The sequence below is a fragment of the Tamandua tetradactyla genome, chromosome 7 (genome assembly GCF_023851605.1).
Source record: "Tamandua tetradactyla isolate mTamTet1 chromosome 7, mTamTet1.pri, whole genome shotgun sequence".
In the NCBI taxonomy this organism is placed as follows: domain Eukaryota; kingdom Metazoa; phylum Chordata; class Mammalia; order Pilosa; family Myrmecophagidae; genus Tamandua; species Tamandua tetradactyla.
The window spans coordinates 162,711,485-162,722,605 of NC_135333.1; positions in this window are offsets into that span (position 1 = coordinate 162,711,485).

An 11,121-nucleotide genomic window follows, 5' to 3' on the forward strand; every position below is an offset into this window, starting at 1 on the left:
CTCTGGAAGAGACTAAAGAACAGTGAAACGGTTATCATGGTTGCCACTGCTATCCATGATAAGACAGTAGAATTGCAGTATAGTTCTGAAGGTTTGGGAAGTGTTTTCAAGGAATTTTCCATTCTCCGCATCTTTGGAAGGAAGATAATGCTATAGATAACACCAAGTAGATAATTCTAAATGTTGATTTTTAAAATTAATTTTCATGTTTATCTTGAAAAGGAGTGCATCTGATAAAAGGGTGGAGGGGTTCACACCCCTGTAGAGAAAGTAAGGAAGTTGTTTTAGAAAAACTGGATGTAAGTATGTAGTGGAGAAACTTAGCCTATCTGTAAGTATGCCCAAGAGTTACTTCCAGAAGACCTTTTCTGTGGCTCAGATGTTGTCTCTCTCTCTCTCTAAGCCCAACTCTGCAAGTGAAATCATTGCCTTCCCCACTACATAGGACATGATACCCAGGGGTGAAAGTCTCCCTGGTGTCATGGGAGATGACTCTCAGGGATGAGTTTGACCCTGATACCATGGGATCAACAATGCCATCCTGACCAAAAGAGGGGAAAGAAATAAAACAGGTAAGGTATCAGCAGTTGAGAGAGTTCAAATAGAGTCGAGAGGGTACTCTGGAGGTCACTTTTATGCAAGCTTCAGTTAGATATTGCTACCTGTCATAACTTGCCAAGCTCCAATGAAAACCATTTCTCCCAATTCTTAAGAACACCTAGGGCAGCATATAAGATTCTACAAAGGTTCCATGTACTAGGGTAACTTTCCGGAAACTTATAAACTCCGGATGGGTCCCTGGGCCAGATAAGTCCTGAAATGCAGCGGGGCCAGCCTCTCCAGAACTTCAATTAGTTCTGTCTCCCTACCTCATATTATGGATAGCCCCTACCAAAATGAAAAAGTTAGAATGAGCATAGCCCAAATATTCCTAAAAGAGTGGGAGGAAGATCAAAGGTGATGGTGGAGTTATACAGAGAAGGTAGGGTTGAACAAATGAGTATGATTGCTGAATTGTTATATTGATATTTCTTTTAGTCTCCATCTTAGAGCAGCTAGAAGTAAAAACCTAAAACTGTGGAATTGTAACCCATACCAAACTCTGAAATCTGTTCTACAGCTTGTTGTTGCAATGTGCTTTGAAGTTTATTGCTTTTTTTGTTTATGTTATTTTTCACAAAAAAGAAAAAAAAATTCTTCTAGCCTCCAGTATTTTGGAGCAGAAGGAAAAATCTGAAATAGTGGATTGTAACCCATAACGGACTCTGAAATCTGTTTTGTAACTACTTGTTGAAGTGTACTTTGAAAATCATTGCTTTTTCTTTCTTTTCTTTGTATATATGTTATATTTAACAATAAAAAGATTTTTTAAAAACCTGGAAAAACAAAACAAAACAAAAAAAACCTTGTGTCTGATGCTCCTTTTATCCAGGGCATGGAAAGATGAGTAAAAAATAAGGTAAAAAGTTAATTAAATAAATAATGGGGGGGGATAAGGGGTAAAAAAAATGGGTAGATTGCTATACTAGCAGTCAACAAGAGAGAGGGATAAGGGGTATGGGATGTATGGGGTTTTTCTTTTTTCTTTTATTTCTTTTTCTGGAGTGATAAAAAAAGATTGTGGTATTGAATACACAACTATGTGATGACATTGTGAGCCACTGATTGTATACTATGGATGGACACTATGGTGCATGAAGATATCTCAATAAAATTATATATTTTTTAAAAATGGAATAGAGGTAGAATGCTCACCTGCCATGCAGGAGACCCAGGTTTGATTCCCAGCCCATGCACCCCACCCCACCCCCACAAAAAAAAGGAGAAAATGGAATAGAACAGGTTCTGTAAAATAGGTATTAATAAACTGACATTCTCACAACTTTGCCACAATTCAGCATCTAATAAAAAAAAAAGATGTTTGACACATAGTACACATCAAATAGTTGTTGAATGAACAAGTGATTGATTGTACAAATGAATGAACACACTTCTGTCCTTAACACCTTGCTTAATCCATTCTTTCCCAAGGAATACTGTTTTTCTTTCCCTCAAATCCATCAATACTGTCCTCATTTAATTGCACTAGGAAGAATTCTTTCTTCCCAATGGCTGTCATGATTCTCCATCTGCACAGAGCCACCTTTTGATGAGTAAAAGCTAATATAGGGCGGTGTAACAGTGGCTCAGTGGCAGAGTTCTTGCCTGCCATGCCAGAGACCCGGATTCGATTCCCAGAGCCTGCCCATACCAAAAAAGAAGCTAATATAAAAGGTGCACAGGCGGTTCAGTGATAGAATGCTTGCTTTCCATGTGGGAGACCTGGGTTTGAGTCCTGGTTCATGCACCTAAAAAAAAACCTAATATAATGAGATTCAGAAACTGATGCTCTGAAATAGTCTTTTTTTTTTTTTTTTTTTTTGCATGGACAGGCACCAGGAATCAATCCCGAGTCTCCAGCATGGTAGGCGAGAACTCTGTTCACTGAGCTACTGTGGCCCACCCTGAAATGGTCTTTTAAGTATTGCCTTTGTGAGATATGAAAATAAATAAAGCTTACACACAAACTGTGTTGTGACCCACAACCATAGATGTATGGTTAAGTTCCATGCAAAAACATTTTTTCTTGTTTTTCCCCCAGATCCTTTAACTGCTACTTTGTCTAATCTTTATATTTCTCCATTTACACCCCCAGATACATACACCCCAGTTCTGTGCACCATTCATCAAATGAAACAGTGGTGAAAGTTTGCTCCTTCAAAATGATGAATATGACTTTTCCCCAAATTCATTTCACCCAGGTTTGTACATCCAAACGCTGACAATAAAAAAGACAAGGGAAATGCAGCGTGATTGAGAACTGTATCTTACATTGTGTTTATAATGTTTGCATGGCAGGGTGCTATATCCCTGTGTTTGGGTGGTTTTGGAAACACAGCCTTAGGATATGTGAAATACAGTTATGTCTCCTAATTTCAATAAGGCTTGTTTTGGCAAATGGCTAGAAATAAACCCCTGATGTGACTGAAAGCCAATTTTTGCTATTTTCAAAAATGTAACATTCAATCAAATCGGAGGTTGGCTTCAAAATAAATGTCATTCCCTTTTTCAAGCCTCACAAAAACCACTAAAAAATACCCCCCGGAGAACACTTAACAAGATCTAGGTTCTAAAGAAATTAAGGAATCTATAGAAAATACAATGATGAACCTGAAAATAGTTTTCAGTCTCTCTTTGGTGAGAAATTCAATTACATGGAAAGCAAACAAATGGAGCAAACAATGAAAATGGCACATGGGATTTTTTTTCAATTACTATAAACTGCATTCTCTAAAACAAAAAGACCATTTATGCAGCTATTGCATCTAATGATGTACATTGTTCTCGTCAGGCTATTTCTGATTTAAAAGATGCTTTTCCTGGCACCTCACACCACTAAACCCGGTCATTAACTCCTATATAACAAGAAATTACTTCTCCCCATGAATGCAAACTCGATAATAATCTCATTCTTACCTTAATTTTTTTGTCAAAAAACTTCAGAACTTCAACAATACTAAGAAAGACTCAATAAGGTATTTATGCCTTTCTAGAAAATTTTCATTAACTCTACGATGACTATTCCAAGGTAGTAAAAATGAAAAGTATAAAATCTTATTGCTTTAACTTAACTGCTACTAATACATTGTTATAGAATAAGGCAGTAAGCCACTATGGCTGCCGTCCTCATAAAAAGACCCAAAGATAAGTCTACCCGATTAATCTTCTAAAAAATTCAAATCCTAAGAATCCTTTTTGGATTTCTTTAAATAGTTTCTCCTCTAATATCTAAAATGTGATTCAAAAACAAGTAAAATTTTGCTCCAAAGCCAAAAAAAAAAAAAAAAAAAAAAACTGAATTCAACCCAACTTTGTAGATCACACACATCCAGAGAACGATAACAAGAGAGGTTGTCTTAATTGAGGGAAATATAAATTGGCAAAGTTTGGGATGATTTCTATATCAAATGATAGATAACAAGGATGTTATAACCTTGCCCCTGCTTTTCTTTTTCAATAGCACACATTTAATATTTTGCTTTAACATAACAGCCCATGTGTAAGGCATCCAGGAATTCCATTGAGATTTTCTTTTTTGTTTAGACCGATGGACTCTGAAGTTGTTATCAGAGTAGAAGGTCCACAATCAGTACCACAAATACACGTATTACTATAGAAATTGATGCTTAGTATGTAACTGAACTCTTATTAGAAAAAAGCTTAAGGTTGAACTTGAGAAGGTAAAATGGTAACTGAGAAAAGCAATGTGCTCTACATCTCCATCTAAGAGGAAGAGTGTTTCAGGTTACCTGGGGGAGTTTCTCTTAACTCCTCTCACAAATGCTTTGATCCCATGCCCAGCTTTTATTCTGAACACATTGAATTAACCCATAAGCTGCTGTCATAGGGGAGGCTTCTTTCTCTTTTGTCACTCTGTGACACTGGGCATAATTCTATGTATTAGGGTCCACCCACCTTTCTTTTAACTGAACCTCAGCCTTCCTGGGCTGGTTTGAATCTGTCATGTACCCTAGAAAAGGCTATCTTCTTCTAATCCATTCTTGTAGGGTCAGACCTGTTGTGGGTGAGGCATTTTGATTAGGTTGTTTTCATGGAGAGGTGACCCACCCAATTCAGGGTGGGTCTGAATCCTTCACTGGAGTCTTTTGAGAGAGCTCACAGAGGAAGAGAGCCTAGACAGAAACACCCCGGGAGAAACAAGCAAGAACCCACCAAAGCTCAGAACATTTTGTAGAGAAGGGCCAGCAGTGCCATGTACCTTCTCATGTGACAGAGGAACCCTGGATGCAATTGGCCTTTCTTCAATGAAGGTATCCTCTTGTTGGTGCCTTAATTTGGAAATTTCCATGGCCTTAGAATTATAACTTGTAAGTTAATAAATCCCCAATGCTAAAAGCCAACCCATTTCCGGTATATTGCATTTCAGCAGCATTAGCAAACTGAAACACTTCCCAATTCCCTAGAACTTTTATGCACTCTTCCCTAACCTCCCTATCCAAACCTAGATCATTTGGATGTGGACTGATAAAATGTATAAGGTATAAATGACTTATTACAGATGTACCACTCTTCCCTAGTAGATTTAATTTTTTCAATAGAGAACAATCCCTTAAGTTAAAAGAAACTTAAATATCCAGGACAACCGGTAGTGACATTTGAAGCTACTGTGCCAAATTCAAAACAGACTCCACTACCCACCTTCTCCCATGTCTCAGAACCTTATGACCTAATGGTGAAATCTTTGGTGTTCCACCTATGTATCCCGAGGGGAGGTACAACTGGATAACAGACCTTATCAGTTGCCAGTCCTCTTTCCAGAGAAAATATACAATGATGGAAAGAGCACTGGGCCGTGGTGTCAGACAAACCTGAACTCCAATCCACTAGCTGCTAGGAGCTCTCTGAGCTTCAGGGGATCCTCACCTGTAAAACCAGGAAAATAATACCAGCCCCCAGGGTTGCTGGGAACATTAGAAAACATACATAGAGTTCCAGGCAACATATATGGGATATGATGAGCCCTTAGAAATACTGCCTTCTACCCTGCCACTTTTCACATCCAGAAAATGTGATGTTGTCTGGAGACACAACATCAAACTGCTTGGTCAGATCAGGCTACTGGCAAAATTGTATGCGAGTTTTAAGAGAAAGCTGAAGGCAGGGTTGAAGGACCCTCCTGTGGGAAAGTAGGAATAGGCTCCAAAGTTTGGAGAAATAAAAGGAAGTACATATGAAACTTTTGAAAACTTTGTATTAAGAATGAGAATTGGTTTCTTCATGCATTCATTTATCTATCAGATACGCATTTACTAAACTTCATATCTAGACAAACAAGAGAGACACATTTGTACATAATGTCTTAATTTCCAAGGCCACTGCAACAATGACCACATAATAGGTTGGCTTTAACAATGACAATTTATTGTCCTACAGCTTTGGAGGCTAAAAGTTCAAAATCAAGGTCTCATAGGGTCATGCTTTCTTCCAGAGTCTGTAGCATTCTGTTGCTGACTTGCCACAATCCCTGGGGGGTTCCTTGGCTTGCATCTCTGCCTCTATCACACGACTTCTTCTTTTGGCTTCTACTTCTCCTGCTCAATCATCTCTGTCTCTGTCTAGATTTCCTCTCCCTATAAGGATTTCAGCCATATGGATTAAGGCCACCCTGATTTAATTTGTCCCTATCTAAATAGGATATAGGATCTTCAAAGATACTATTCACAAATGAGTCCACCTTAACCAATAATAACATCTTCCAAGGTCCTATTTATAAATGACTTCACACCCACAGGAATGCAGATTAAGACATAAGCATACCTTTTGTGGGGATTATGATTCAATACCCAGCATAAGTAATTATAACGCGGAAGCACAGGTGCTCTAATGCTTAGGGAAGAGTGGAGGGAGGGCTAGATGACAGTTAGCAAGGCGCTGTACAAAAGAGAACTTTCAGGTTGGGTCATACATGCTCAGAGAAGGGTGTTTCCGTTTGCTAAAGCTCTTGGAATGCAATACACCAGAAATGGAATGGCTTTTAAAAGGGGAATTTATTACAAGTTTACAGATAAAAGGCTGTAAAAATTTCTAAACTCTGGCACCCAGGAACAGATTCCTTGACTCAAGACTGGTCTAAAACACGTATGTTAGCTAGGAAGACATGTAGTTGGTGTCTGCTGGTCCTTTGGCTCTTGTTTCAAACAGCTTCCTTGGGGGTGTTTTCTTTCTGCTTTTCTAAACATCTGGGTCTCCTGTTGGATCTAAGGCTTTTTCCAAAATGTTTCCCATTTTAACTAACCAGAAACCAAAGGACCAGCAGACACCACCTATAGGCCTTCCCAGTTGAAAGAGGAATCTGTAGAAAATACAGTGATATTGAAAAGACAGTAAACTAATAAAGATCCACCTTGAACGGGCGGAGCTACATCTCCATCTAATCAAAAGATCACACCCGCAACTGGTGTATCACATCCCTATGGAAACAATCCAGTCAAGGTTTCCACCCTATAATATTAAATCAGGATTAAAGAACATGGCTTTTCTGGGGTACACAACCGTTTCAAACGGGCACAAAGGGTTAGTGGAAAGGCACTGCAGAGCGGTTTCAGAGCCACATACAAATGGCTCACACCAGTCTCTCCAAGAATGTGGCATGGAGTGCAATTGCTCCCCTTTAGGAAACCTGAAGAGTGACCTCTACATGGTCATGTGCAGAAAGGGAGTGGTCTGCAAGGAGGGCACATTTAGGCCATAAGGCCTTCTTCCAGACCAGCTGGGCCACTGGATGTCAAGGGTTTTAAAGACCACCCACTCCAGGAAAGAAGGGGATGGGGAGAGAGAATCTGCCGAGGAGCAGGGACATATTTCTATCAATATATTCTTCTAGATGGGATGAGAAAAAATCAACTTCACTGCATATTTGATTGAATAACTAGTCTAAAAATATCAAATATAAATTAGATTAATGAATATTATAATTAATGAATATAGATCAGATGGCTTCCTGTGTTTAATTCTATATATACTGGACTGTGATAATGAAAATGATAATGATGATAATGAAACTGAGAAAGTGGGGTAACAAATAATTATGAGGACCAAATCATTATACAGATGCCTTTTCCTTATTTTCCTAGTATATTGTAGACTAGCCAAAAGGAAATACCTGAAATTACTGAAAATCACTGAACTGTAACCCAGATGCCTTGATCTTTGATAATGATTGTTTAAGTATGTAACCTTTCATTTTGTGATCATAAAAACCTTGCAACTGGCCCCACTCCTAGCCCCTTATCCTGTTTTACAATTTTAGAGTCTTGTGATCACAAAAACAACCCCTTAATGTTTATTAATGAAGGAATTTGAGGCTGCCTCGAACTAATCCACCCCCATTACTAGACAAAGCTAGATCGAACCAAAATTGGCCCACTTGACATTCGAAGTAGCTTAAACTTTAACCTATATGTGATCTAAACATCATTATAATATAATCATCATATTAAGGCTGCCATTTTCTTACACACATCCTGTGATTAGGCATATAATCAATCTGCGCATGCTCAAGAATTAGATCATCTCTAACATCATCATCTCGAGCCAGTACACTCATTCACATAAACCTGCCTATCTTGAGCTACTATAAAACTATCCAAGTGACTGCAGCCTGGGGAGAAAGAGGTTAGACCCATAGGCCATCTACTCTCCTTGCTTCACTCTTCCTCCCTTTGAAGCCCAGTGTCCTGGCTGGGCTGATGCACATCAGGCAGGAAACCCATGGTGAAGATGGTAATGAAGACAGCTATCATGCGCTGGGTATTTCCTATGCGTCAGGCCAATATTTAAGGGCTTTATTTTATTTATTTATTTGCAATAATCCTATAAGTGGACAGTAGTATTATATCCACTTCCCAAATGAGGGAACCGAGAAACTGATGAGTTAAGTAACGAGCTGGAAACTTCATGGCTGGTAAGTGCTGGAGCTGGGATTCAGACCCTGAACTGTCTACAACTCTAACATCTGCCTTCCTCACTACTCCTCGTATAGCGAAGTCTCTAAATGGCACTGTGGACATTCCAAAGACAGGAACTCACCAAGGTGCTACTTTTCACTAACATTTATTATAACAAAAAAGAGATATACTAACATTTAGTATAACAATGATAAGTTTTTATATTCCAAGTCTTAGGTCTCAAAGGAATCTCTGAGGTCATTTTAACCGATTCCCTCAGTTCTACAAATAAGGAATTGAGGTATCTCAAGTTCCACTGAGCTATAACTAAAATGCCAATGATTCTCTTAAAAACGTTGAACAAAATATACCTCATTGTATATCTTTATTATTGATTGTGCTGATTTGAAAGGATTATGTGCCCTAGAAAAGCCATGTTTTAATCCCGATCCAATCTTATAGGGGCAGCCTTTTAATCCCTATTCAGTACTGCTGGGAACTTGATTAAATTATCCCCACAGAGATGTGATGCACCCAACTGTGGGTATTAACCTTGGATTAAAGGGAGATGTGATTCCACCCATTCCAGGTGGGTCTTGATTAGCTTACCAGAATCCTTTAAAAAAGGAAAAATTTGGAGAGTCCCTTTTTAAAATGACAAAAAACATGAGAGCCCACACAGTGAGAGACCTTTGGAGATGAAGAAGGAAAACACCCCGGAGGGAGCTTCAGGAAACAAGAAGCCCGGAGAGAAAGCTAGCAGATGTTGCCATGTTCGCCATGTGCTTTCCCATTAAGAAAGAAACTCTGAACTTCATCAGCCTTCCTTGAATGAAGGTAACCTCTTGTTTGTGCCTTAATTTGGACATTTTTATAGAGTTAGTTTAATTGGGACATTTTCATGGCCTTAGAACTATAAACTTGCAACCTATTAAATTCCGCCTTTTAAAAACCATTTTTTCTCATATATTGCATCTGGCAGCTAGCAAACTAGAACAATGATGATGATAATTACAGTTTGAAATAAAATGACAGTGTACTAGTAAGATGGTATGAATCCACACAGAGATTTGGCACAAAAAGCTGAATGTTTTCAAACCTCACTTGCTAACTTTGTGGCTGGACAACATTGAAATAAGCAAGTGGCTTCCTGGAAACCAATTTTCTGGCTCTCCCATAATTATTCCTGAACTATCAAAGGTATGTTCTGATTTAAAGGAATCCTTAGTGGTCTCCAAAATTGAATGTATTTCTCTCCTCAGACAGAAACAAACACTGTTCTAAAAGTAATTGAAAATAAAAATACTGCCTAAAAAGCAAAAACTAATCAAATCAAGATTATAGAAAAAGGCCATTGGCTAAAAATAAGAAAGACGGAAAGTTCTGCTTATGGTGTATTTTCTTTAATTGCTTTGTTTTAATCTTCCCATCCTTAAAAGGATCATTTCTTTTCCATGATCAGTATATTGATCATTTAGAAAGATTTTTTTAAAGCAAAGACCATTTATTTCTACATAAAAATGACAAAATAAATTTTTTCCAAGTGAGAAATATTTATTTTGTGCAAAATTTATATTTTGACTAGTGCATTTCCTAGTTGAATTTGTATGGTCAGTCTAATTGAACACAAAAAGTATATGGAATCTTAAATAGGGCATGAGGTTTTGTTGGTATGTCCAGTTTAGTGTGATGCCCCAATAAATCCCAGAGTGATTTGGACAGTGAATAAAGAAGAATTTTCAAAGTCTCCTTGGGGGAATGGGGAGAAAGGGGAAAGATTCAACTTCCCAATTTGGAGAATTTCTGATATTCTTGCAAGCAGTGGGGACAACCAAATCAATTGGCTGAGCCCTCAATCTTGGGGTTGGCCCCTATGAAACTTATTTCTGCAAAGGATAGGCTAAGCCTACTTAAAATTAGGCCGAAGAGTCACCCCCAGAGAACCTCTTTTGTTGCTCAGATGTGGTCTCTCTCTGTAAGCCAACAGGGCAAACAAACTCACTGCCTTACCCACCCACCCCCCGCCACGTGGGACATGACTCCCAGACGTGTAAGCCTGCCTGGCAACATGGGATAGAAATCCTAGAATGAACTGCGACTCAGAATCAAGGGATTGAGAAAACCTTCTTGACCATAAGGGGGAAGAGAGAAATGAGACAAAATCAAGTCAGTGGCTGAGATTTTTCAAACAGTCAAGAAGTTATACTGGAGATTATTTTTACACATTATATAGATATCCCCTTTTTAGTTTATGGTATATTGGAGTGGCTGGAAGGAAGTACCTGAAACAGTAGAGCTGTGTTCCAGTAGCCATGTTTCTTGAAGATGATTGTAAAATGATATAGCTTTTACAATGTGACTGTGTGATTGTGAAAACCTTGTGTCTGATGTTCTTTTTATCTAGGGTATGGAGAGATGACTAAAATATATGGATAAAAAATAAACAAATAATAGGGGGAACAAAAGACTAAAATAAATTGAGTAAATTGAAATACTAGTGGACAGTGAGAGGGAGGGGTAAGGGGTATGGTATGTATGAGTTTTTTCTTTTCTCTTTCTTCTCTGTTTTGCCGGATGTGGCATACTTTTATTCTTGGCCTGGTGGCTTAGTCTC